Source organism: Electrophorus electricus, chromosome 9 (genome assembly GCF_013358815.1).
Source record: "Electrophorus electricus isolate fEleEle1 chromosome 9, fEleEle1.pri, whole genome shotgun sequence".
NCBI lineage: Eukaryota > Metazoa > Chordata > Actinopteri > Gymnotiformes > Gymnotidae > Electrophorus > Electrophorus electricus.
Genome location: NC_049543.1, coordinates 13,139,260 through 13,155,555, shown reverse-complemented (window position 1 = coordinate 13,155,555; position 16,296 = coordinate 13,139,260).

Sequence of the window (16,296 nt, the reverse complement as noted above, 5' to 3'; positions counted from 1 at the left end):
CTGATTAGCCTTGGTCGGTTTGACTCCTAAATAGCCTGGGTCAGTTTGACTGGGTCAATTTCACTATAACGTGGACAGGATTGCAAACATCATAACTGACAATGGCCAGATAGCACATGGACAAAAAACAAAAGAAAACACATACCAAATAAACAAACAAACAAACAAATCAGAAATTCAGGCACTACTGCGGCCCTGAAACACCCTTCATGCTTGGTGAAGAAGTGTCTCTTAATGTGAGGAAGTACAGACAGAAGTGTAGGCACAGCCACTGTATGCCACAATACAGCGCTTACAAATCACATTCATCTCTCTCACGCTGCCCCACACCCCCCCCCCACACACACACACACACACACTCTGGCTCTCTCTCTCACACACACACACACACACACACACACACACACACACACTCTGGCTCTCTCTCTCTCTCACACACACACACACACACACACACACACACACACACACACACACACACTCTGGCTCTCTCTCTCTCTCTCTCACACACACACACACACACACACACTCTGGCTCTCTCTCTCTCTCTCTCACACACACACACACACACACACACACACTCTCTCTCTTTCTCTCTCTCTCTCTCTCTCTCTCTCTCTCTCTCTCTCTCTCTCTCTCTCTCTCTCTCTCTCTCTCTCTCATGATTTATTGAAATTGTGGATACTGGCAGAATGTTCCATAAGGAGATGTAGCATGTCATGCTACATTGGCTTTTACCCATAATCCTTTTCATGCTTCAAATGTGCTGTTATGCGAGGGATTCTGGGATTGAGCGATAGCACAGTGACAAGCGTCTCTGCAGCAGTAAATACAGAGTGTTGTGGCGAGGCTGGGGACATGACTGATAGACAAGAGAGAGAGAGAGAGAGAGAGAGAGAGAGAGAGAGAGAGAGAGAGAGAGAGAGGGAGAGAGAAGGAAAGAGAGAGAGAGAGGGAGAGAGAGAAGGAAAGAGAGAGACAGAGAGAGGGAGAGAGAGAGAGAGAGAGAAGGAAAGAGAGACAGAGAGAGGGAGAGACAGAGAGAGAGCGAGAGAAATCGAAGCATGTTTGAACTGAGACATAAATACTCATGAGAGAGAAAGAAGGAGAGCAGGAGAGTTGAGAAATGAAAAGAACAACGTGTGCATAGAAGAACGTGAGAAAGAGAAGAGTCCTGCGTGTACCAGTGGCCTACGGAAGGGTGTGACCCAGAGTGCGTGGCCCCAATGCTCTCTCCACACACACCCCCACATCAGCTGCCCCTGCCAAGGCCGAGGTAGACGCTCACTAGGGGTGTGTGCTTGTGTGGGCTTTAGACTGGCCTCTCCGGTCTGGGAGTCACCAAGCAACCTCCACAGAATCACTTCCTAATATTCCCAAAATATTCAGTCAGATCCACGCTTACAGCGATGCTTTGACCCATTTGAGTTAACGATGTGTCTATTAGGAAAGGCAAGGATTCAATTCTATGATTTATCACAAGTGTCTTAAGGCCCTGCCAGCAGCAGGTCTTAGAGTAGCTGAGGGAGAAACCTTCAGCGTTCAGAAAAATAACGTCGAGGGGATCACAACCCCAAGTGCCCCGATCACTACTGGAACATCCTTCAACTTTCTCTGTTTTTTCTCTCAGTGGTGAAGGTACTGGCTAGTAATCAGAGGGTTGCTAGTTTAAGCCCCACCACAGCCAGGTTTCCACTGTTGGGCCCCCGAGCAAGGCCCTTAACCTTCAGTTGCTCCAGTTGTGTTCAGTCATAACTGTGGGTCGCTTTGGATAAAAGTATCAGTATCAGCCATTGGTAGGATTCCTCCATATCAGCCACTTCCTCTATCTGTGTTGATCCTGTGATAGTAATTATCCTGTAAACACATGATGGTTCCTGTTCCTCATTCCCATCCTCCTCAGGTTTCTGCTGTCAGAGGTTTCATCCTGGATAGTGGCTCTGATACTCACTAGTGAGCCCTCGTCCTTCCCTTTAGAGTCCAGCCTCAGAGTGCTGGATTTATGATGAAACCCTCCATTGTGAGGAGTTTCCTTGTTTTGATATCAGTGGCTTCTGTCTCCTCCTTTGCCAGATTATTATGCCAGTGGGGTATCTGATGACTGGTAGAACATAGGTGTTGATGTATCTGATGACTGACAAAGCAAAGGTGTTAATATATCTGATGACTGGTAGAACATAGGTGTTGATGTATCTGATGACTGACAAAGCAAAGGTGTTAATATATCTGATGACTGGTAGAGCAAAGGTGTTGATATATCTGATGACTGGTAGAGCGTAGGTATTGATGTATCTGATGACTCGTAGAGTGTAGGTATTGATGTATCTGATGACTGGTAGAGTGTAGGTATTGATGTATCTGATGACTGGTAGAGCGTAGGTATTGATGTATCTGATGACTCGTAGAGTGTAGGTATTGATATATCTGATGACTGGTAGAGTGTAGGTATTGATGTATCTGATGACTGGTAGAGTGTAGGTGCTGATGTATCTGATGACTGGTAGAGCGTAGGTGTTGATGTATCTGATGACTGGTAGAGTGTAGGTGTTGATATATCTGATGACTGGTAGAGTGTAGGTGTTGATGTATCTGATGACTGGTAGAGTGTAGGTATTGATGTATCTGATGACTGGTAGAGTGTAGGTATTGATGTATCTGATGACTGGTAGAGTGTAGGTGCTGATGTATCTGATGACTGGTAGAGCGTAGGTGTTGTTGTATCTGATGACTGGTAGAGTGTAGGTGTTGATATATCTGATGACTGGTAGAGTGTAGGTGTTGATGTATCTGATGACTGGTAGAGCAAAGGTGTTAATATATCTGATGACTGGTAGAGCGTAGGTATTGATGTATCTGATGACTGGTAGAATGTAGGTGCTGATGTATCTGATGACTGGTAGAGTGTAGGTATTGATGTATCTGATGACTGGTAGAGTGTAGGTGTTGATATATCTGATGACTGGTAGAATGTAGGTGCTGATGTATCTGATGACTGGTAGAGCGTAGGTGTTGATGTATCTGATGACTGGTAGAGTGTAGGTGTTGATATATCTGATGACTGGTAGAGTGTAGGTGTTGATGTATCTGATGACTGACAAAGCAAAGGTGTTAATATATCTGATGACTGATAGAGCGTAGGTATTGATGTATCTGATGACTGGTAGAATGTAGGTGCTGATGTATCTGATGACTGGTAGAGCGTAGGTGTTGATGTATCTGATGACTGACAAAGCAAAGGTGTTAATATATCTGATGACTGGTAGAGCGTAGGTATTGATGTATCTGATGACTGGTAGAATGTAGGTGTTGAGGTATCTGATGACTGGTAGAGTGTAGGTGTTGATGTATCTGATGACTGGTAGAGTGTAGGTGTTGAGGTATCTGATGACTGGTAGAGTGTAGGTGTTGAGGTATCTGATGACTGGTAGAGTGTAGGTGTTGAGGTATCTGATGACTGGTAGAGTGTAGGTGTTGATATATCTGATGACTGGTAGAGTGTAGGTGTTGAGGTATCTGATGACTGGTAGAGTGTAGGTGTTGAGGTATCTGATGACTGGTAGAGTGTAGGTGTTGAGGTATCTGATGACTGGTAGAGTGTAGGTGTTGAGGTATCTGATGACTGGTAGAGTGTAGGTGTTGATATATCTGATGACTGGTAGAGTGTAGGTGTTGAGGTATCTGATGACTGGTAGAGTGTAGGTGTTGAGGTATCTGATGACTGGTAGAGTGTAGGTGTTGAGGTATCTGATGACTGGTAGAGTGTAGGTGTTGAGGTATCTGATGACTGGTAGAGTGTAGGTGTTGATATATCTGATGACTGGTAGAGTGTAGGTGTTGATGTATCTGATGACTGACAAAGCAAAGGTGTTAATATATCTGATGACTGGTAGAGCGTAGGTATTGATGTATCTGATGACTGGTAGAATGTAGGTGCTGATGTATCTGATGACTGGTAGAGCGTAGGTGTTGATGTATCTGATGACTGACAAAGCAAAGGTGTTAATATATCTGATGACTGGTAGAGCGTAGGTATTGATGTATCTGATGACTGGTAGAATGTAGGTGCTGATGTATCTGATGACTGGTAGAGCGTAGGTGTTGATGTATCTGATGACTGGTAGAGTGTAGGTGTTGATGTATCTGATGACTGGTAGAGTGTAGGTGTTGATGTATCTGATGACTGGTAGAGTGTAGGTGTTGAGGTATCTGATGACTGGTAGAGTGTAGGTGTTGATGTATCTGATGACTGGTAGAGTGTAGGTGTTGAGGTATCTGATGACTGGTAGAGTGTAGGTGTTGAGGTATCTGATGACTGGTAGAGTGTAGGTGTTGATATATCTGATGACTGGTAGAGTGTAGGTGTTGAGGTATCTGATGACTGGTAGAGTGTAGGTGTTGAGGTATCTGATGACTGGTAGAGTGTAGGTGTTGAGGTATCTGATGACTGGTAGAGTGTAGGTGTTGAGGTATCTGATGACTGGAAGAGTGTAGGTGTTGATATCCCAGATCTTGTTCCAGGACTTGCCTCAATCTTTGTAGGTATTTGGCTGTAGCTGCTTTCCTTGTGGCCTCTTCAGGATACCCATTTACCTGTGGGATTCCAAGGTACTTGTAGCTGTCCTCAACATCTGTTATGTTACCTTCTGGTAGTACAATCTCCTCAGTCTAGCCACCTTTCCACTGCTGTATGACATTCTGATTTCATTGCGGTATATCCTGGTGAAATCGATTAGTGAGCCAATGTCTCGTTCACTTCTGGCATACAGCTTGATGGTGTACAGGAGGTGGCTGACGGTCGCTCTGTTCCGTTGCCGGTATCCATAGCTTGGAGATTATTTCACTGAGGGTATTCGAGTTGCAGTGGGGGTCGAACAGCAGCGGGGTCAGGAATCTCCTTGGTAAATCCCACACTTGGTGGTGACTTGTGCTATTGGCCTGAAGTTGACCTCTAGGCTCACGTTCCATGGCCCCACTGAGTTCTTGATAAATGTTCTTAAGAGTCCTGTTGATGTTATACAGCATCAAGCTTTCCAAGAACATTGACCCACAGGACTGAATGCATGCATTGAATCACAGGCTTTCTTCTAGTCAATCCAGGCGGTGCACAGGTTGATCTGTCTGGTCTTACAGTCTCTAATGACTGCTTATTGCTCATGTGTCTACTTATCTTAGCAATGATGCCTGACAAGAGCTTCCATGTTGTACAGAGGCAGGTTATCAGCAGGTAGTTGGATGGAACTGCCCCTTTCTGGGGGTTCTTCAAGATCAGAACTGTCTGGCCTTCAGTTAACCTGGTTCAGGTTCCATCCGTTAGCAGCTGGTTCATTTGTGCTGCCAGGTGAACATGGAATGCAGTTAATTTCTTCAGTGAGTAAGCCCATGTCAGGGCCTGGATCTGTCCAGCTCTTCAGTCTTGAGACCCTTTCCTGTATGTCTGCTAGTGTGATGGTTACTGGATCCTGGATCCACACCACAGCAACAATGATTATATACACGTCCTGGCCAAAAAAAAAGGTCACACACTCTAATATTTCTTTGGACCACCTTTAGCTTTGATTATGGCATGCATTCGCTGTGGCATCATTTCCATGAGCTTCTGCAATGTAACATTTATTTCTGACCAGAGTTGCATTAATTTTTCCCCAAGATCTTGCATTGATGATGGGAGATTTGGACCACTGCGCAAAGTCTTCTCCAGCACATCCCAAAGATTCTCAATGGGGTTCATGTCTGGACTCTGTGGTGGCCAATCCATATGTGAAAATGATGTCTCATGCTCCCTGAACCACTATTTCACAATTTGAGCCCGATGAATCCTGGCATTGTCATCTTGGAATATGCCTGTGCCATCAGGGAAGAAAAAAATCCATTGATGGAATAACATGGTCATTCAGTATATTCAGGTCGTCAGCTAACCTCATTCTTTGGGCACATAACGTTCCTGAACTTAGACCTGACCAACTGCAGCAACCCCAGATCATAGCACTGCCCCCAAAGGCTTGTACAGTAGGCACTAGGCATGATGGGTGCATCACTTCAGCCATTGTTTCAGCAATCTTCTTAGATGTTTTCTCTGCTAGATGCGTGCCAATTTTACTCTTCTGAAACAGATTAACATCTTTTCCATGACCACAGGATGTGTCTTTTGACATGGTTGTTTAACAAATGAGAAGCTACACACTGCATCAGTTAGGGTTAAATAACTTGTTGCAAGCTGAAACATAATCACCAATGCAGTAATTATCCAATGGGAGGCTCTTACCTATTTGCTTAGTTAAATCCAGGTGGTGACCTTTTTTTTGGGGGCAGGTAGTATATATCATGTGACCCACCTAAATTTCTCCTGCAAGGGAGGAGTTAAATTTAGTGATAGTGCCCCCCACAGTGGGTGAAGATTTTTCTCCCCTCATAGATGAGAGCACAGAGAAACTCTTAATCCATGTTTTACTTTTGCAAGTACACTAAAGAGTTCTTTTATACTGCATAAAAAGATCAGACGAGGGCATGGAGCTCTTACCCTAAAGTTCTCACAAGTTCTTACCTTGTTTAAGGGGTATACAGCTATTATCGCGTTTAACCCCAGTAAGTTTCCTTGTTAGCCTTTCACAAATTTGACTAGCCTGTGACGCAGTTGATATATTTGAATGTGGTCACAATAGAGAAATACAGATAATACTCCAATTACCCAAAATATAGTGGGTTGAGTATTTTTTGTAGGTAATAAAACCATTCAGGCGTTTTAGTTGTGTTTATTACTTTTATTCTTGTGCTAAGCAAAGTCTGACAGCTAAGCAAATACTTTTAGAAGTCATGCTAACGAGGGCGAGTCTTTTGTTTCGTACATGACCTTCAAACCCTTGAAATGTAAAATCAATGGGGAGAATTGTGTATAAATGCAAATTTACAGAAGTGAGTTTGTTGGATGTAGTTTACGTGCTCACAGAGCCATGTTTTTATATAGGAATCCTCATTGTCATGCTAGTGCCTCGCTGAGAATGTTCCAGAATGCTAATAGTGCTGTTCATTGTTCCTTTTCTTTGCTCTTTGAGGGTGAGACTCAACAGTTCTTTTCTGCACAATGTACAATGTTCTTTTGGAGGACAGGCTTCATTTGGGAGAGTTGAAATTGTATTTATTTTTTTATTTATTTAGAGAGATGTGAACTCATTGGTCCTGCAGCATACACACATCTAAGGGCCTGCAGTTAAAGGGAACTGAACTTAAAACATACTCGTAAGAAAGGACCACCTGGGTAGCAACTTTTTATTACTTTTATTCCATTATTTGGCCTGAACTGCCTTTGTTAAGTTTGCTACTGTTGTAGCAATACAGTTACTAAATCCAGATTGGCTTCTTCATTGTCTGAACCCTCCTACCAAACCTCATGAAGGCCTGTGGAGGTTGATCTATCCTGCTCGATGTAACGTCCATCAGCACCAAACAACAGTTACAATCAGAAAGGGGTTATCAGGAGGAACTGCAGTGTACTGTGGTAATGGATGGAGAGATTGTCAAAATTGCAGTGAAGGTTTCAAGAGAAACAGGACATTTAATGTAGATAATGTTGATATTTTTAATCAAGCTAAGGCTTTGTAAAGACGTTGAGTTTTGAGCTCTGGAATGCTAGGCAGAATACAATGGACATTAATCAATAATCGATTTAATGCACATTAATCAATAATCTATTTAATGGACATTAATCAATAATCTATTTAGTGTGGCCATCAGTTCCATCAATTTATACAAAAAACAAGTACTACAACCTCTAAGAACTTTCAAAAATTATAATTTCAAGTTTTTGATATTTAAACTTCAATATTTAAAACTGGTCCAAATTAATACTTCTGTTGACTTTCATCTTGTACCTATTTAATTAGAACAGGTTAACTCTATACACATACACATAATCTACACATATTCACTGTATGATTTCGAGAGCCTGAGTGAGGGAGAGAGAGAGAGAGAGAGAGAGAGAGAGAGAGAGAGAGAGAGAGAGAGAGAGAAATAGAGCACTATTAAAAGAACAGTGATGGGTTTGAATTCAGACATTAATGGCAGGTCAAAAAACACAGTGCGATGAAGGCGTACAACATGAGCGAGAGACGAGGGGAATGTGGGAGACGACACGGGGAAGACGGATGTCTCGTGTCCGACGCAGTAATAGCTCCCTTCCTCTCCAGATGTTTGCGCGAGAGAAAGAGCGAGAGATTGATGTCCTCGACCTTAATTCATCCCTGTCATCGCTCAGCTTGCTGTCTACTGGATGTTTTAATTATAGAGACACGACGGCTTCCCGTGTCACGAGCCCAGCCGCGTCAAGGGCCACACGGAGCGTCGCGCGCATTCCCGGCGTCGCCGACGCACTCTTTTTGCCTTCCTTGGCGCACGAACACTAGCGGGCATCCAGCCCCGGTGTCAAACCCTGCGGCGTGATCTTTGACCTTCGGGAATCAATTATCCTCGCGGCTAAAAACCGCCCGGATCCGTTTCGGTTCCACACGGAGACTCTAATGTAACACATTGTGCAGACTGAGTCGCCGAGGCGTGCGGCAGTTGAAAATGTAAATTCGGTTTTAATGAGATAGTCTGCTCAAAGAAAGGTTCAAACAAGTTAATCTAAATTGTAAAACACAGATTGTGTTTATGTAACGATCTATAGACTGTGATCCGGTTGCTAATTTAGCTGCAGTCACGCTGGAGTGTAATGAGGAGACTAAATCAGTAGTGGAGAACAGCAGAGGTAGGCCTACGCTAACATAGTTACAATACTATGTACAATACTAATAGTTAACAATAGTCAGTTTGTATTCCCCTCCCTCCACTAAGCTACTGTCATGTATGAGTTGGCCAATAACTAGGAAAAAGTGGACTGCGTGCTTTTTTCTCTCGTGGGGGGTTTCATAATTACCTGACCAGGCGAATTAGGTGTGTTGGAAACAGCGGCAGAGCAGTTGGGGAGAACCTCTATACTAAACAGTGTTCGTGCTGAATATGCATTCAAAACTTTACAAATCTATCTGTTATAAACGTTAGAAACTCCGTTGCATATGCAAGTCAAAATAAACGTGCCCATTACGAAGATCACGCGCGCTCACCGTCACGGTACACTTCGAGGTCGCGCGTGAGAAGCGTGGTGGGATTCCTTTAAGCATTAACTTTTAATAAACGTTATGGAGCTCAAGAAAGGATATGGAGCGACGTGTATTTTAATAGGTAAAATACCCTCTTGCCTACACATCTCCTCGAGGTTTTCATACTGAGCGAAGTGCGTGTATATCGTACTGCTGCCATATACAGGATAAGGTAAGTAATAATCTTACATGTTCTAGAGAAGGTTTTCTCGAGTTAATCACCCCGAGACCATAAGTGTCCCGAGAAAATACCTCGATAAAATTATCGAGAAAATGCGTCAGACGCAAGAGATTTTTTTTTAACCTAAAAGAAAAACTCCACCGTGCACTTTTGCAGAAACTGTACATGAGTCATCACCTTAAACACTGAGTTGGTTTGTGCTAATTCTAAGGAACTGGTTGGGATATGCTGAGGACTTCATGGTTTTTATGAGCCACCAGTGGAAGTGCCCGCGCGCTCTCAGAACATTTCCAGTTTCGGAAAAAAACAGGCGTTTGAAAAGGTGCTTCAGGAAAGTGGCTCGTTTTCCTGTTTATAACTAGCAAACAATATTAGTTGACCGTCTGTTTGTCCCAAAGCGATGTGTTGTGACTCCTTGCTGGAGTTCGCGACGCCCGTTTTGTGGTGTTTTGCTTCTGCAGTCGGGTTGATCTCCTGTAAATGACAGGCGGCTGGTCTAAGGCTAAGAAACTCCGCCAGAAGCCGAGGGCGGCCGCTCCTGTGCGGGGTCTAACCAGTCCAGCTGTTCTGTGTCAGGTAATGGTGATCTCGTACCTGCAGCTCAGAACCGTTTACCTGTGTGAATCACGGCTTCGGGTGCAGCAGGTACAAGCTCCGTTTGGTCTCTGGTTTCTTCCACCTCTTCTGGGTGGAGACATTTAGGTCAAGGTCTGGGTGTTTGTGCTCTGTCTGGAGGGGAGTGTCTCGGACTAACTGGGGCCTCCTCCATTTCTACTGTCCTATCGATCTATTCATTGGCCAGTTTAGGTTCGTGTTCATGTTTATAAACTCACAGGTTTCGTGTGCACGTGTTTTCAGAATAAATAATTACTGTGGAATGTGTTCCCTGCTACAAAAGAATGGGTGTGTGGGTGTACTTAAATTAACACCTTTGGGTAACGGAAGATCCGTAAAAGCCTAACGATAGCCGATAAAATCTGTGCATCAACAAGTGATGTCACATGGAAATGATGACGTAGTGACATCTCGATCCGTAAATCGTAGCGTTCGTTCCTCCGTCTTTGTGTCCTTTCCTTGTTTCCGCAGAGGGAGGTGCATCGGACCAATCGGTGCTCGCGTGAGAACAGTAACACCGAGGACCAACAGCCAAACACACAACTCTGTGCTTGAAAGGTTTGTCTGAGGTACTGTTATAAAAAAAACTGCAGAGGTTTTACTGTAGGTTACATCCGTCTAATGCCCTTCCCATGTCAGGTCTTTAGCGAGTCTGCTGTCCTGATATCTGCCTGCTTAAAATACCACTCCAACCTCTCTCATCACAGACTTAATAAAGTTGTGGTAAAGAATGAAATTTTTTTTTTTTTTTTTCCATTTCAGATGTGCACCACCTTAACAGTGAAGGAGACTGTACTATTGGCATTTTCCTAGGTGGGAATAATTCGGTGTGTCTATAGCATTTTGTTTAACTATAATGTATTCATATGTTTTATTCATGTGTTTTATGCGTTTCCCATAAATACAGTTCATATTTCTACATTCTAAGTAGTTCAGCTGCTTCCTTGGAATTTTAAATACCTCACACACGGAGCACATCAGAACACCATGGAACCCTGCAGAACTGGACTGGTAGGAGAAGATGTGACTCACTTGAAGGTCTTGCACAAATCTCTACCTCCACGCAGTGTCCACAGAAGTACCAGAGACTCCAGGTTCTGCGTGTGGGACGGTGGAGCGGCCAGGGTGAGCTTACGCAGCTGAGGAGGTGTGTACCGGAGCAGAGACCTGTTAAGATCTGTTAAGAGGTCCACGTCAGAGACGGAGCTTCACCAAGTACAGGCTTAGTGCCCACAGACGAAGGAGCAGACACAGAAACCCCAGGCTCCAAGCGAAGAGAAGACTGCGGGGTCCATGTGGGAGTGGTGAGATTAAGACAGAAGTACAATTTCTCCTCAGATTCGCTGGGAATTTCACAGTAAAATGATTCCCAAATTTAGAAATTCTCCCAAATTGTCCTTGGAGAAGGAATACAGCCTCCCTCACTGCAAAACATGTAGCAACACACACCACCGGAGAAACTAACACACTCCAATTCTCACTGTATACAATAATCTATATCCTGTTAATATATTTACTGTTATTATTGATTTGATCTAGTTTATTATAATTTGTCATTTTTAAAACTTTTATTATTATATTTATACATATGACTATTAAAGTGTACCTGATACTGTGAAACCACTGAAGCTTGAATTGAAGAGGAAAGCGAGGAAGAGAGAGAGAGGAGAGGAGAGATTGTGTGGAAATGTTTTCCAGCAAGTCTTCTTCCTCGTTCACTCTGGAGATTATGTATGCTTCAGGTCACTTTGGCAGACGACAGGTGCCTGTGTGTGTGTGCGCGTGTGAGTGGAAGGCTGAGTGGGTGGAGCGGGTCTTCTGAACCCCCCACATACTCCAGATGGTGTGTGAAAACACACACACACCCACACACACAGCTGTCAGACCCGAAGGCTGTGTGTTCTCTGGAGGAGAATTCCCCCCTGAGGCCTGAGCTGCTAAGCATGAATAGGCAACTAACAAGTGACGAGGAATTCTCACCGTAAACATTAGCATCGGAGAGAGGGCAACTGCTTCCTAGCGACTGAACAGAGAGGAAAAACCCGGACTCGTTAGAGACGGGGCTTCATCAGTGGCAGCCGGCCAGTAGAGGGCGCTAGGGCGCTGCCCCCTGGTGGATTTTCATTTGTAATATTTTTCACCAGCCGCCGCTGGGTTTCACGTCTCCAGGCTGTACTGAATCGTTCTCCTCACACATTATATTCAGGTCTTCGATTACTTTAAGCTCGCAGACGTAAAAAGGAAAGAAAAAAAAATACAACCCCGCAAGCGCGCTCTATTGTGGCTGTTTTCCCCGGTCATATACATCCGGGCAGCCTGCGGAAATACTGGCATTTATTACTTCATATTTTAGCAGAAAGAAACTTGGTTTTCCTTATTCATTAAATATCCCGTGGAAAGGCGCTAAGGAAACATTCCGACTGCATCCCCGTCACCACCCAAGTCCACTTTGGCTGCTAATGACAAACTAGCAATTTGCGACAATATCGGTAGCAAATATCAGCGCAGGTTATGAGGGGCGAAATCAGTGAAACACTTACATACAAATATATACTACTTACATATATGTATGAAACACTTGCGCATACATATGAAACGTTTACACACACACACACACACACACACACACACACACACACACACACACACTACTTAAACACACGTGAAAAATTTTCACATAAATAATCTACTAACATTTGCGTATGATACCTTACATTTACACATTCATTCACTGGTACGTAAACACAGAGTTTCACTATGCTCGTGTGTGTAAAACAATTTTCAGTGCGGCCGGAAGTCATTTAATTGCAACAGGAAGGCCGTTCGCCCTCAACACTCAACTCTCTGTGTGTATGTTTTGGAACATCGACTCCTACGAAGACCAGTTCTTACTTTAATCATAACATGAGCAAGCCCCCATGAAAGTGTCCTCAGTTCTCAGACACTCGCAAACCGGGAGGTTGTCGCTTTGCAACACCAGGATGCAGATGGTTAATAGTCCAACCTCACGCGAGAGCTGGTAGGGAATCTTAGACGGCGCTGCGTGATGCACGCATGGATCACCTTGTCGGTGGAAGGAAGAAAATGTACTTACATCAGAAAAAGACACAGCAAAACATGTATTTTAGCCTAAACAAACTGTGGCGTTTGCGGTTTTTTTGGAGGCTGTATGTGTCTGTACTCAACTTTGGTAACGACTGAGAACAGGGGTTTTGAATAATCCATTGTGAAAAAGTACTCCGGCAATTTCAGAGCAGTTGTTGGCCCCAAAGATGCTGCTGATATCACGACACACTGTGGGAAACGCGTATTGATTCAACATCGATCCAGTCAGTTTGTGCTTTCCCTCAGTGCATAACGATAGCAAACTACTACAAATTAACTGGCCTGTTAAAACCACATTTCGGCGTGTTTTCAAATGACCATTAATCCCGATATGGAAAAAACCCGCCTCGTTTTCAGTAAGAGGTTGCCGGACACCGCCCGAGTTTTCCGCTGGCTACAAATGACCCAGCGGTTAAACTTTATCTGAATAACTTACTAAGAGCTCACTAGGATTGATAACGAGCGCGCGTATTTGTTTTATACGATCTAAGCCGCAAGAAGGATCGTTAGCGCTAAACGAGTCCCCTGGACGAGCTCTTAAAAGTCGTACCTTTTCTTACGACTTGGCTTGTTTTAATTTACCGCCATAGTTAAACACGTTTGTGAGCACGTGCAACCCGCAGCTATCGGGTTGGCTGCGGCCCGCCCCCCGCCGCCCCCTCCAACCAATCAGGTGTGGCGGCTCCGTCTCCTTCAGCCAATGAACGGACGGTTCATTGTTTCGCACGGGCTGACCTATGAATGGATGAACTCTGCCCGTTGATGAACTCTGCCCGTTGCCTGGCGACGAGGGGTTTTATATATACATCAACTTTAGCGTGAAAAGCTTTCACTGTGCTATAGCTATCCCCCGGAACCTCGGTAAACGAAGGCGTTATTTCCACAGTGGCTGATACGTCCCCTGCCGCCGCTCGCCGAAAAGGAACTCTGAATATAATTCTGAAGTTTATTAAAAAGCAACAATAACAAAAACCCCATCCATGTTCCGGTTTGAATGGAAGTGCCAACATCTTGCCTATCTGGACTGGAGGTTTTAGACAAACTCAGGCCTTTAGTGTTAAAACGGCGCATGGGCTGCACGCGTTCCTGTTGGCCACCGGTTTACGGATCGATAAACCGATCATATTGGCGTTTTTCTGGCAGGACAATAACAAAAGCAAGTAGTCTACTTACTCAGCGACCGCAAAACAGTCTCTGAAGTGTGGCTGTGAACAAAAGACAGGTCACACGTCTGAGTGGAAATGTCGATACACAAGTTTGTACTAAAAATTGGCCAAGAAAGATTTCTGTCTCCATATGTTCCCACTTATTTTTTATTTATTCATTTATTTAGCAATGATTTCCATAACAAAGATGTGCAATTATAAGAATTCTGCTTTGCAACTCTTTGGGTATGCAAATGAAGACAATTTTTAACATGTCTGGCAATGGTGATTGGCATTTAAAGAGATTTTCAGTAATTCATGCTGTATATATTTTTCTTATTCCTCTTTCACAGAGGCAAGTAGTCTCTCTCACACACACATACTCACACACACAGTTTAATATACACATACACACACACACATACACACACACTCACACTCACACATACAGATTCTCATGTCTGAATCATTTACATATATACAGATCATACCTTTCATGCACACTTAGTATGGGAGAGTTTAGAGTCACACAGTAACTCTAAACTACACTCTAAACCCTACACTCATTCACCAGCCACTTTAGAGGAAACACTGTACCTTTCTTTCCATTGTAGTGTGCCAACATTTAAACACTTTTATCTAAAGCAACTTACAATCATGACTGAGCTTGAGTGGAGAGTTCTCCCTCACCCAAGAACACGTCCGTCTCCCAGAAGTCCCGGGGTTCTGAGGCTGGCGTAGTTGGTGTGGGAACCAGACTGCCAGTGGGCATGTCCAGAATGTTCCGACGGTACTCTGGCCCAGTGCTGGCACCCCTCATGCTTGACCTTTACCCCCTTAATCTGAATCAAGTGTGTCACGTCAGGGGGATGCAGATCAGTGTTGTGCGTCCGGGACCACCGACCGGCCGTACAACGGTAGAATCCAGATAAAGGGGAACTTTCTCCTGGCTGAAGCCCAAGCAGAGAGCCAGACCGAAGATTTGGGCCAGATTGAAGCTATGCCCTGACAGGGAGTGTGAGTGCAGTGACCCCCAGTGTTTACAAGCCCTGGGAGAACCTCTGTAGTCTGCGTCTTCCTGGAAACACCCCCCCCACACACACACACAATGACGCTTATCCCAGTATTTACATCTCTCTCACACACACACACACACACACACACATACACACAGAAACACACATACACACAATGACGCTTATCCCAGTGTTTACATCTTTCACACACACACACAGAAACACACACACAAACACACACACACACAATGACGCTTATCCCAGTGTTTACATCTCTCTCTCACACACACACACTTGCGTTCATCCCAGTGTTTATCTCACAAACACACATACACACACACATTTTTCAACAACTGGATGTTATCACCAGCCAGAGAACACAGCTTTTTAAATTTCTCCGTTTTTAAATTTCCATAATACTCCAAATACCCCAGTTCATTACTGCAGCTGCCTCTCTTAAAGGCAAAACTCATCTCTCATCTTTGAAAGATACATTTTTATCATTTGTTGTTTGTCATTGAGATCCTTGGGTCACCTTGGGTATGGACTTGTGCATCTGGAAGCGGGGGCACATTGCCCTGGGTTACCCAACAGATGCTGCATCACAACATGGCCATTTATCTCGCTCAGCACTTGGATGTCCTGTTTTAACTTTGCAGAGAAAAAGCAATGGTCTGGGGTCAGTTTGATATGTCTCCCGTTATGTCCTGCTATACTGGTACTGAATGATCCCAGTGTTCTGAGTGACCCCAGACCCACAGACTCTGTCCCGGATCTCTGTGTTCTGAGTGACCCCTGACCCACAGGCTCTGTCCCGGGTCTCTGTGTCCTGAGTGACCTCTGACCTACAGTCTCTGTCCCGGGTCTCTGTGTTCTGAGTGACCCCTGACCCACAGGCCATATCCTGGGCTTCTCTGTGTTCTGAGTGACCCCTGACCCACAGGCCATGGCCTGGGCTTCTCTGTGCCCTGTGAACAATAGTAGAATGTCTACAACACACCAAGAAGTGCTTCAACCAATCAAATGGCACTATTCATCTGTAAAACTAGACTTACCCTTGTAAATTCACAAAGGAGGGAGTATTAAATTTAAAAAAAGAAGAA